The 13,222-nt window shown below is 32.6% G+C and overlaps 1 pseudogene; it reads right to left on the bottom strand.

Moving 5' to 3' along the window:
- Nucleotides 1-12,237: 12,237 nt before the first annotated feature.
- Nucleotides 12,238-12,788, bottom strand: LOC144305462 (U1 small nuclear ribonucleoprotein C pseudogene; annotated as a pseudogene).
- Nucleotides 12,789-13,222: the final 434 nt, after the last annotated feature.

Here is a 13,222-nt window from a genome sequence, read left to right as displayed (position 1 = left end):
AGAGGCACCTACATATAGGTTCAAAATGTTTCATGTTAAAACATAGCATTTTTTGTTATAAGGTCCATGGTAACATCTCACATAGAATAAATAAATACATAGATATGTTCAGAGATGTGCCATTGAAAACAAGGATGTTCAAGGGATATCAACAAAGTGCTAAAAATGGAGCACAAGAGTAAATGTAGGCATGACCTTAGGGCACATTAAAGGACAGGATCTCTCATACAATGAAAGCTTGCTTTCTTGAGGATACAATTTTTAAAGAACAATTTCAAACTCGTAACCTACTTGGTAGCAAATTTTAAGTCTTAAAAGGAATTATGATTAGTGCTTAGATAGGCATTTATATGTTTCACTACTCTATAAGAAAAAAAACACAAAATTCTGTTACTATGCCAAAAAAAAGAAAGGAAAATAGGAGTAGTGCAGATTGTTGTTCTATCTGGTAATTCTCAGGATAACTTCTCCATCTTTGAAATCTGTGGCACTTCTGATTGTCAGTTAATTAACTGTCCTCCCTTGCTTTTCCACCTGTAGTTGTAAATATATTTCCATGCTTCTAAAAGGCCATTTGCTTTCTGAGAGTAAACTACCTGCTTGTAAGTCCTACACATGTAAGGAAGCTGAATAAAGTGAAGAGCAAGTTTATCTACCCAGAGGTATAATTACAAGAGGATAGAGCAAATTTGAAAATGTTTATTTCATATGGTGTACTTGACAGTATCACAATTCATCCAGCTTTGTATTATTTATTACTTCCTGATAGCACAGTAGAAACCTTGGCATTTATTACCACTCAGAATATGATTTATAGGAGGTCTTGATGAACTATAGTGTATGTAGAATGCCAAATTCTAAACTTCCAGTTTGTTGGGTTACACAATAAAACACTTAATTTTAAAAGACCTGCGTGGGAAAAATGTGAGGCCACCAAGAAACCTCACGGAACTGTCCACTACCCTCTTATTACAGTTCAAAGCCCTAGAAGCTTGGAGCAAATTGGCTGATGTCTTTAAAGGCAAAGATCAGAATGTTCTAGAGACAATTTTAATTTAGAGATTACCTCTACTGAAGTATGTCTCTATCAGATAATGTGAGTTTCAGTTCTCTGTAACAGTGTCCAATAGTACAGTGGCTGATTCTATTGGTTCTGGAGTCAGGCTGCTTGTGTTTGAATGCTGTTCTAGCCCTCTGATATTCAGGATATCATTCATCTTGCTGTGCTGAATTTCTCAACTGTTAATTGGAGGAAACAGTAGAACCCATTTTGTAGAATTATTTGGAAGACTAACAAATAATACATGTAAAGTGTTTTGATCAATACCTGGTACAGAGTGTATGTTCAATACATGCTATTATTATTTTAAGCAAAACAAAAACAAAGACCTAGTGTAATTTGTTTTAAATTGTTTTCTTTTTTGAGCCCAACCAAATTAAAAGATTGTATGGCTCAACTTTCCATAATCCTAAAATAAGCACAACAACAAATTTCATTACATTGGGTCCTAATATTGGCCCAAGATCCTCCTTTTCTTATTTCAAGGATCTTTAAGATCCTTCAAATTTTTAAGATCGCTGACTCTATTAATGCCCAGCCATACTCTTTCTGTGAAAACTGCCTTTCACTACCGCTAGCATGCTGAAACTGTGTTCCAGCATTCACTGCAAAAGTTTAAAAGGTGGAGTAGTGTGATGGGAAGAACAAGAGCTTTGAAATAAGACTGGCTAAAGTTTAAAATTCAGCTCTGGAATTTAGCAACACTGTCATCCTATAGAGTTGCTTAACTACTTTTAGCTTCTGCGTCCACGTCTATAAGATGCACTTCATTTGCATCAAATGAGAAAACATACCTGAGGGAGTGACTTGATACATATTTACTGATGCTCAGTTAGTTTTCTTTCTAGCTGAACTTTCCTCCCTAAAGCCAAAGGCTTCATTCAGTGTACTTTGAGTCTTTACCGATTCTGGCATCATTTCAACACTTGAATAGCTTTCTATATTATCCTTGAAGATCTCAGTGTCTTGCCTTCCATAGCATGGACCTTGATTTCCCCAAGATATGTTAAACATTTCTTCCTTGGTTCTCTTCCACCACTTTAACTTTAATGTTAAGCTTTTCTTTCAGACTCTATAACAAGCCTCCAAATAATTCTCTAATATTCTTATCAGTGGATAAGGATAAATAAGTGGATTTTATCCACTGATGACACCAGAATCTAAAACTTTGCGGATGATTCCATAATCTAGGCCATTAATCTAAAACCTCTCTAGAGATTCCAAGACCCAAAGATATATCTCTGCTGTTTTAGTTTATTTAGGCCATATTAATTTCCTGAATACCCCATAGTAATAATTTAAAAGATTTTCATTTTTAAAATATTTTTTTATATTATGTTTCCTATAGTATCTTCCCTATGATCTATGTTCCTCTTCATGCCATACAAAGCTTTTAGGTAAATAGACTAATTTTAGATGATTCAGAATTGTAAAAGGTGAAATTACTCCTGGTATTACCAAACAAACAAAAACCATACATTTATTTTTCCAATATCTTCAAATATTCTTTCTCTATAGCCGTAAAAACTTGACTTGCCCTTTTTTTAACATTGTTGCTGCATTCACTTTAGGCTTATATCCTCCCCTCAATTTTCAGAACACTTCTCTATGTAATAAACACAAAGATTGATTGTTTCCACCTATGAAATAACATTGCCCTCTCACTCTTTCTCCCAGCTATTTGGGGACAGTTATCATTAACTTTTTCTGTGGTTACTTCTCAACTAGAGTCTAAGTTCCTTGAGCATGCGATGTTAACTATTGGTTTTTTTAATCAATATACTGTAATGGAGAGAGCACAGGTTTGGAAATCACATAGACCTAAATCCAAATCTCTTTCCTATTACTTTCAAGTTTTAAAACTTAAAGTTACTTTACCTTTTGAACATTAGCTTTTTCATCCATAAAAGAGATACTATACTCTGTATCAGAATACAAGGGCATGAATATAGATATTGAACTATTTTTACCACCTTTTCTTCACACTATCAAAACTCCTGGATTGGTTGGTAATGTGCCTTAAATGTAGTAAACACTCAGTAAATTTTGAGAGCAGGAACAAATTATAAATATACTGTAAACATTATATGTGCTTTTTTAAAAATGTTAAATATAACCTAAATATTTATCTTAACAATATTTTAAATATAGAGCATTCATTTAGATAACTCAGAAAATTTCATGTCGATTTCATAGGATTAGTAACATTTTCTTTAAAAAAATAGCCAAAATTTCTGCTGATTTTTTTTCACAGGCAGACATAAGTATTCATGAAATGACATTAAAATACAAGAAAGATTGGCTTAGGAATAATTTCAAGTGGGTTTTTTCTACTGAGGTTGTTTATATGCTATATTTTTAAGAATTTTAGTTTCTGAAAATTACCATATTTTAATTGAAATGTATAATATCTAGAATATCTCTCTAGCCTGTTCATGTTTGTTTGTTTGTTTTTTAAGATTTTTTAAAAATTCATTTCTTTGAGAGGTTGAGAGAGAGAGCACAAGTGAGGAGGGACAGCGGAGAAGGGAGAAAGACTCTGCACTGAGTGTGGAGCCTGATGCAGGTTGGAGGCAGAGCTCCACATGGGGCTCTATCTATGTGGGCCGGCATGAGATCATGACCTGAGCCAAAACCAAGAACCAGATGGTTAACTGATTGCACCACACAGATGCCCCACTGGCCTGTTCATTTTTGTACCAGCTGGTACAAGAAAGCCTATGTATAGAGAATTTGCAAAAAATTAACTTTGGATGGCAATTTTTCTCAGGTGTTAGGATGATTTTCTGAAAATATATCTAAAACAAAACTTGAAATTATAGAAGATAAAACATCTTAATAATTTTATCACTCTCCTGGATGTAAATCTCTCATTCTCTCTCTCCTGTATACAACACACACACACACACACACACACACACACACACACACTAGCTTCTCAAAAATCTCCTTCCCTAGTTAGTACATAAACAATTTATATTAAATTTTCAAGGAACAGATAATTGCCAGACCTAATGTACCTTTCAGGGTATAGTGTATAGCAGGAATTTCTACTTGAGAACAAAATCCCATCACTATAACATGGGGAAAGGCAGATCTGAAGCATTCCTCCTTTTCCAGGTAAAAGAAATGAAAGCTCTATCTTCAATATGTTAGGAATCAGATGTAACTTGACTAGCCACATTAATTTTTATGGAATTAAGTGTATTATAGAGTTATTCAACATTGCATCGAGCCCAATAAATTAGGAATGCTTAATCCTGCCCTGCTTTATCAAATAGAATTGTTATAACCAACATAAACTGACACCATTTAATTTAACAGAAGAATCAATATCTTGAAAGGATGAAGGTGGCTGAAATAATAGAAGGAAGGGCCTAACAGGCAGATACAGAAAGGATAAGAAACAAAGCAACAATGGTGATCTTAGCAGCAGGAACTCATTAATATATCACTAGACCTAGGGCATTGCCATCAGAATGATTTATCTTTTTGCATTCTTGAGTGACTTGATTTAAAATTCAAATTTCTATGAAAAGAAAGAATGAAAGCCAACTTCTTTGAATCTTGCCTGCTTCTTCATATTGGGTTATGTCTTTTGCTTTTACTCAATTCTCTTGCCTTGAATGCACAAGATATTTGCGTTCTGGTGATTATCTAGTTTAGGAAAGAGGGAACTACTTACTCAGGCCATGTTCCTAGTTATATTCCTCAACCCAGTGAACTTGAGAGCACTGTTCTGAGATTGAGGAAATCTGATTAAAACTAAAGAATATTTTGAATCTCTATCTATCATCACCGCTTAAATGAAGAGTAATCAAGAAAAAACACATGAAGCATGAGTGGTAGGTTTTTCTCAGGTTGAAAGGATGTTATAACAGATAAAAGAATCAAGATATAGGAACCCATTAAAAACACTCATGATTAAGGAGGGTAATATGTGTGAAAATATAAAAGAATACTGATTGTACAGAACAATAACATGTCACATGAAGTTTATAACATCTGTGGAGGTAAACTATATGAAAACAATAGCTCAGAAAGAAGTGGGTTAAAAGAGTTAAAAGTACTGCAGGTTATTGTGTTTTCTTTAATTCATGCAAAAATACAGTTTAAAGGAGGTTATAATAAGTCAAGAATATGCACTATAAATCTTTAGGCTAACCACCACTAATGGTATAACAAAAGTTAATAGAGGAGTAAAAGAAAATAACAAAGTAATTCTGTATTGAAGTCAGGGAAAAAACAATGAAGAGACAATATATAGAAGAAAGAAAAAATATATAGCAAGATGAGGCTTTTGTTTATAAGAAACACTTTTAAATAAAAACAAACAGATTTGTATTAGAAGTATGGAAAAAAAATGCCAGGATTGAAAAAGATATACCTTGCCAACTGAGGTAATATAAAGGATTTTATTGTTAAAATAGATACACATGAAACAGAATTACTTTACTAGTCACAATAGCTTTAATAATATATTTTAAGAATGGAAATGATCAAGGGGTAATACTAGGTGAAGCAGAACCAATAACACAATTCTCCTCAACACATCAGATGCGCTCTGGCTCAACTTTATGCATAGGTCTCTAGCAGATGTGTGCTGTTCATAGCACTTATACAAAAGAAAACAATCTGAGTGATAAAATATCTCCATTTTTAAACTGAAATTGTTATGCAAATTTCATTATAGTTTACAGGGAGTGGTGCATAGAAATGCATAGATTGCAGCAGTGGTTTACCATTAGCAATTCTAGGCAACTAGCTTTATCCTCCTAAAAGTATTCTACAGATGAGGATACTCTAACAAATAGGTTTCTTTGTTTGCCAGGAGGTCTAAACATTAGCTTGTTTGTAGGATTAGCCTGGGTCATCTGACTTCTTTATTACTCTCTTTTATCAATAGAGCATATATTACAGCGCTACAGTTTAATCCTCCCCTTTCCACAAATACTAAAAAAAGAAAAATGTTGTGGGTATATTATTATGAGACAGAATAGAACCGTAAGGCAAGGAATACTAATAGAGATAGAGACATTATGTAAAGGAAAATGAATACATTCAATGAAAGAATATATAATCATGATTAATATGCATGCAATAAATAAAATAACTTCAATATATGTAAGCTAAAAATTCACAAACATTCAGAGAAGAAATGGAAAATTCTCAATTCAATTTGGAGATTTCGATACATATCTTTTGGTAGAGGAGATAAATATATGAAAGGATTTATAAGAATGCAAATATAGAAATCAATACTAACTTGACCTAATTAATAATTATTGAACACTATGCTTGACAACTAATTTTTACCCTTTTTTTGAAATGTACATTTAACTTACTTCACAATAAACAGTAATAAAAGATGTTCAACATTCTAATTATGCAGAAAAATTAAGTTAAAATTCAATGACATATCTTCATACAGGCAATAGAAAACTAAAGTTAAAAAAAAAATACAGGAGAGGGTACAAAATAACCAGAACTCTCATACACCCCTGATATGATAATAAGATGGTAAAACACTGAAGCTTTGTAATAAAATTAAGCACACAGTTTATCCAGCAATTGTTCTTAGGCATTTACTAAAGAAAAATGAATGCACTTCTACAAAAAAATATTGCACATGTTTGAGAATAAAAGAATGTTAATTATAGAATGTTAATTGAAGCTTTTTTCAAAAAGTTTAAAACATTCTAAATAGCCATCAAAAGGAGGACAGAAGAATTAATTATGGTATATGCATGCAATAGAATATTGCATGCTATTCAAGAATAAAAAAATGACAAAACACTGAAACAGGTTATCATATGGATATATCCTAGAAAGATTTTGTTTTATAAAATTAAAAAAAAATCTAAAGAGTATCTTTTTATGAGATTCTATTTAGATGAGGTTAAATAACAGGAAAAACAAGCCTGTGAGGATAGAAATCAGAAAAATGTTTGTCTCTGGGATTTCAAAGAAAGAAGAAAAGAAAGGCAAAATAGATGAAAAGATGGAAACAGAAATGCAATCTATAAAAAGTCATCAAATAAACATTTTATAAGTGAAAAGGAAATTATTTAAAATTTAAAAACTTAAATATGAAAATTTCTGCAAATAAAAAATGAAGATAAGAACAAAGAAACATAAATGGATGGCCTAATGAGAAAATGAGTGAAGATATGATATATAGAAAATCAACTTTATAAGTAACTACAATTAATAGAATTAGACCACATAAAACCAAGGAAAATGTATGACTTGAATAATTAAAAAATAAACTTACCTTATTTAGTTATAGGACCTAAAATATGCATTTTATTTTAAATTAATCTTTTTTTTGTGATGGGTAAAGATTTTTTTTTAATTGAAGTGTAATTATATACAATGTCATGTTAGTTTCAGGTACACAATATGTTGATTAGACAATTCTATACATTATTCAGTGATTGCCATGATTTTTTTAGATTATTTTTATTGCTTTATTCATGAGAGACACAGAGAGAAAGGTAGAGACATAGGCAGAGGGAGAAGCAGGCTCCTCCCAGGAAACCCAATGTGGGACTTGATCCCTATACCCAGGATCATGCCTTGAGCTGAAGGCAGTTGCTCAACCACTGAGCCACCCAGGTGCCCCAGTGATCACCATGCTTAAGTGTAATCACCATCTGTCACCCGACATTATTATAATATTATCGACTACATTCCCTATGCTGTAATTTTCATCTCCATGACATTTATTTTATAACTGGAAGACTTTACCTCTTATTCCCCTTTATCTACTTCACCTATTTTCCCCCACCTCTGCTCTGGCAACCACCAGTTTGTTCTCTGTATTTAAGAGTTTGTTTTATCTTTCTTTCTTTCTTTCTTTCTTTCTTTCTTTCTTTCTTTCTTTCTTTCTTTCTTTCTTTCTTCTTTCTTTCTTTCTTTCTTTCTTTCTTTCTTTCTTCTTTCTTTCTTTTTCTTTCTTTCTTTCTTTCTTTCTTTCTTTCTTTCTCTTTCTTTCTTTCTTTTTCTTTCTTTCTTTTTCTTCTCTTCTTTGTTTTTTACATTCCACATGTAACTAAAATCATACAGTATTTGTCTTTCTCTTACTTATTTTGCTTAGTATAATAACCTCTAGATCCATCCATGGCATTATAAATGGCAAGTTTTCATTCCTTTTTATGGCTGTATAGTACTCCATTGCAAATCTATACCACTCTTCTTTATCCATTCATTTCACAATGGGCACTTAGGTTGCTTCCATATCTTGGCTACTGTAAATAATGCTGCAATAAACATAGGGGCACATATACCTTTTTGAATTGGTATTTTTGTTTTCTTTGGGTAAATATTCAGTATGGTAAATATTGGATCATATGGTATTTCCATTTTTAATGTTTTGAGGACTCTCCGTACTGTTTACCACAGTGTGGTTGTACCTATTTACATTCCCACCAACAGTGCCTGAGAGTTCCCTTTTCTCCACATACTCACTTGCACTTGTTTTTGTTTTTTGTCTTTTTGATTTTAGCCATTCTGATTGGTGTGAGGTAATATCTCATTGTGTTTTTGATTTGCATTTCCCTGATAATTAGTGATGTTGAATATTTTCATGTGTCTGTTGGCCAACTATATGTCTTCTTTGGAAAAATGTTTAGGTCTTCTGACTTTTTTTTTTTTTTAATTAGATTGCTAATTTTTTGGTGCTATGTTGTGTAAATTCTTTATAGATTTTGGATATTAACCCTTTATTGGGTCTATGATTTGCAAATATTTTTACTATTAAATAGATTGCCTTTTTTGATAGTATTGATGGTCTCCTTCACGGAGCAAAGGTTTATTATTTTAGCATAGTCCCGATAGTTCATTTTTGCTTTTATTTCCCTTGTCTAGAGAGACATATCCATAAATATGTTGCTAAGGCTGATGTCCAAGAGATTACTACGTATATTTTCTTTTAGGAGTTTTATAGTTTCAGGTGTCACATTTAGGTCTCTAATCCATTTTGAGTTTATTTTATTGTATGTGGTAAGAAATTGGCCCAGCTTCATTCTTTGCTGTCCAGTTTTGTCAATCAGTCTTTTACTGAAAAGACTTCCTTTTCCCTATTAAATGTTTTGCCTCCTTTATCATAGGTAAATTGACTGTATAGGTGTGGGTTTATTTCTGAGCTTTCTCTAGGATATACATTTTAAATAGGCATAATACAAATTTAATTTAAATTGATGTAAGAAATATTTCATGCAAAATTAACTAAAAGGAAACTATACTAATATCAGACAAAATAGAAATTAAGCAAGAAGCGTTGCCAAATGTAAAACATGATTTTTAAAAATAGTCCCACAGAAGTTTTACGTTGATCATTTTTTTTGCCTGAGATATAAAATGCAATTTTTCTAGAGTTTCCTACTTTAGAGAACATTTGAAAATGGAGATACAGTAATTTTATACATTATTTTTAATTTCATTTGTAATTGCGGTAAAACAATGTGTTTAAAGGATAAAAGATTAAATATAACAGAAATATGCCAAAATCCTAAGTCTGTAGACTGTTTAAAAAATCAAACATAAGTCAGTAATGATATAAAGAATTTGAAATAATCATCTAGTTATTGTATTTGACTAAATGACATATAAAATATAGTACACTAATTTAATTGATTCATAATCTTTTAAAATACACATGGAATATTCACCAAAGGTAAATATATGCCTTTTTCCAGCTTTATTGAGATATAATTGACTGTAACATTGTATAAGTTTAAGATGTACACTGTGATTTAAAATACCTATATAATGCAAAATGATTAACATAATAAGTTTAATTAACACAGACATCACCTCACATAGTTATATTTGTGTGTGTGGTGAGAGCTTTTAAGATTTACTCTTAGCAAGTTTTAACTATACAATATAATATTGTTAATTATAGTTGCCTTGTACATTAAATCCTCAGAGCTGACCTTCTAATGGAAAGTTTGTACCTTTTGAACACTTTCACCTATTCCTCCCTCCCACCTTCCACTTCTGGAAACCATTAATCTATTGCATGTTTTTATAGTTCAGTTTTTCTATCCCATATGGAGCTGGGATCATACAGTATTTGCTTTCTCTTTGGGACTTATTTTGCTTAGCATAATACCTTCAGGATTCATCCATGTTGGTGCAAATAGCAGGATTTTCTTTTCTTTTATGAATGAATAATATTTCATTCCCTTTATATAGCACTTTTAAAAAATCCTTTCATCCTCTGATGGCCACTTAGGTTGTCTCCCATGTCTTGGCCATGTAAATATTGCTGTAGTGAACATGAGAGTACAGATATCTCATAGAGAAAGTTATTTCATTTTCTTTGGACATGTATCCAAAATGGGATTTCCAGATCATACAGTAATTTTATTTTTACCTTTTTTATTTTTACTTATTGTGAGAAATCTCCACACTATTTGCATTGTAGCCATAATAATTTACATTCCCACCAACAGTGCACAAATGTTCCTTTTTCTGTACATCCTACCCACCATTTATTACCTCTTTTCTTCTTGATGATAGTCATTCTAACACATTTGAACACTACTGTGGCTTTTATTTGTATTTCCTTGATGATCAGTGTTGTTGAGCACCTTTTTATATAACTGTCAGCTACTTACATATCTTCTTTGAAAAATGTCTATTCAAGTCTTCTTTAATAGAATGTTTGATTTCTTTTTTGCTATTGAGTTGTATGATTTCCTTATATGTATTGAATATTAACATCTTATTAGATATATAGTTTGCAAATATTTTCACCTATTCTCTAGGGTGTCTTTTCATTTTGTTAATTGCTTCTTTCACTGAATAGAAGCTTTTTAGTCCAATGTAGTCTTACTTGTTTATTTTTGCTTTTGTTCTTTGTGCTGTTGTAGTATCCAAAAAATCATTGCCAAGAGCAATGTCAAAGAAATTTCTTCTTTCTTTCTACATTTTCTTCTAGTAGTCTTATGTTTTTAGGTTTTATATTTAAGTCTTCTTTTAATTTTGGGTTAATTTTTTGTGAATGATATAAAATAGAGGTACAATTCTTCATTTTTATGTGAATATCCAGGTTTTTAAACACGGTCGAAGATCAATTTTTTTTCCTCTGTTTTTGGTTTCCTTATCGAACATTTGTTGACTGTATATGTATGGGTTTATTTCTATACTCTTGATTTTGTTCTAGTGGTCTATGTGTCTGTTTTTATAATAGCACCATACTGTTTTCATTACAGTAGCTTTGTAATGCAGCTTGAAATTGGGAAGTGTAATTCCTTCCTGTTATGTTCTTCTTTTTTAGGATTGCTTTTTCTATACAGGGTCATTGTGGTTCCATGTGAATTTTAGTATTGTCTTTTCTATTTTTGTAAAAAAAAAAATCATTGGACTTTGATAGGGACTCCATTGAATTAAATACTAGCTTTAGGTAGTATTGACATTTTAACCATATTAACTCTTCTGACCAATGACCACAGGAATTCTTTCCATTTCTTTGTGTCTTCCTCAATTTCTTTCATCAATATCTTATAGCAGTACTGCTTCTTAAAGAAAGTCTAAACAAATGTTATAATATTTCATACTTAAAGATGTGTCATCTAATAGCAAAAGATGCAGGTATAACATGTATATAATTGTGATTGGAAGGGATCCCTGGGTGGCTCAGCAGTTTCGCGCCTGCCTTTGGCCCAGTGTGCGGTCCTGGAGTTCCGGGATCGAGTCCCGCGTCGGGCTCCTGACATGGAGCCTGCTTCTCACTCTGCCTGTCTGTCTCTCTCTATCATAAAAAATAAAAATAAATCTTTTAAAAAAATAATTGTGATTGGAAAATATAAAACACTTGGAAACTAAATGATATACTTCTTAATATTCATGTCAAGGAAGAAATTATAATGAAAACTAGAAAACATTTTAAGATTAATGTGTATATTTTGCACAATATGTAACCTTGTGGGATGCACCTAAAGCAATAATAGAGGAGAATGTATAGTTCCAAGTGCATACATTGGAAAGAAAGATGTTGGATTCATTTTTTTTAACTAAAACAATTGACAATTTTATTTTCACATTTCACAATACAAATGAAAATTGCCTTTTATTTTTGTCCCACTACTCCCCTACGAAAACTATTCTCTCTTTGATAGGAAGGGGGAGCGAGTCTTGCTCGTCATGCTATTAGAAAACACCCAGAGTCATAGCACCATGACCTCCTGATGGAAGGACAAGTAATATAAAATGAATATAAAGAGTTTCCTGTCTCTCCTTATCTGTCTGGTTGAGTCATTCCTGGCCGAGTGGGCACCATCATGGGGTGGGCAGGAGGTCTCATTGTTGGGGGCGCAGGCATCATTGGCATGTAGCCTCCCATAGGTGGCCTCATTCCAGGAACAGTTCCCACTGGCATCATCCCAGGAGGAGGAGGGCCCATCATTGGCATCACGGGAGGGCCCCCATATGGGGCGCTGGCATCATACCAGGATGAAGAGGACCCAGGAGACTGGGGGAGAGGTGGGATCATTGTCCCTGCAGGAGGAGGAGCAGAAAAAGCAGTAGAAGGTGTCTTTCCATGTTGAAATGCAGCTGTTGTTTTGTTGATCAGGTTCTGAGCCTGCTCTTTCATCCATTTCTGATAGTAGTCTTTCACATTCTCTTTGTGTTTCCTACCACTGCAGTGTGTCTTTCTCACAAATGGAGAGTCATGGGTGAGGTATGTGTTGCAGTAGTCACAGTAAAACTTAGGCATGTTGCTTTGCAGGCTGTTGGCCACTCCATTCTGCGCCACCTGGAAATGACAGATTCAATTACTTAGCCTTCTAACGCATGACACTAGAAAATGAGAAACATCAAATCATATCTAAGGGATATAGAAGAAAACATAATAGAGATAAATGCAAAAATCAAAGAGATTTTTTAAAATATGTAAAATAGAGAAAACAATACAAACAATATGAGGAAATAATACAAACAAGCTAATACAAATAATACAAACAAGCTAATACAAATAAATTTGAAAATTTGACAAACTAGCTAAACATATAAATTCCTCGAAACCACTTAACAAACAAACAAAAATTTTTCATGGTCTGCAGTCTATTAAAGAATTTAGATCTGTTCCTGAAAACCTACACAGACACACAAGCACACGCAGATAGCCTCATTATTTAATCCTTCCAGGTA

The sequence above is a fragment of the Canis aureus genome, chromosome 35, assembly GCF_053574225.1.
Source record: "Canis aureus isolate CA01 chromosome 35, VMU_Caureus_v.1.0, whole genome shotgun sequence".
Taxonomy (NCBI): Eukaryota; Metazoa; Chordata; class Mammalia; order Carnivora; family Canidae; genus Canis; species Canis aureus.
This window is presented reverse-complemented; position numbering and strand designations above follow the sequence as displayed.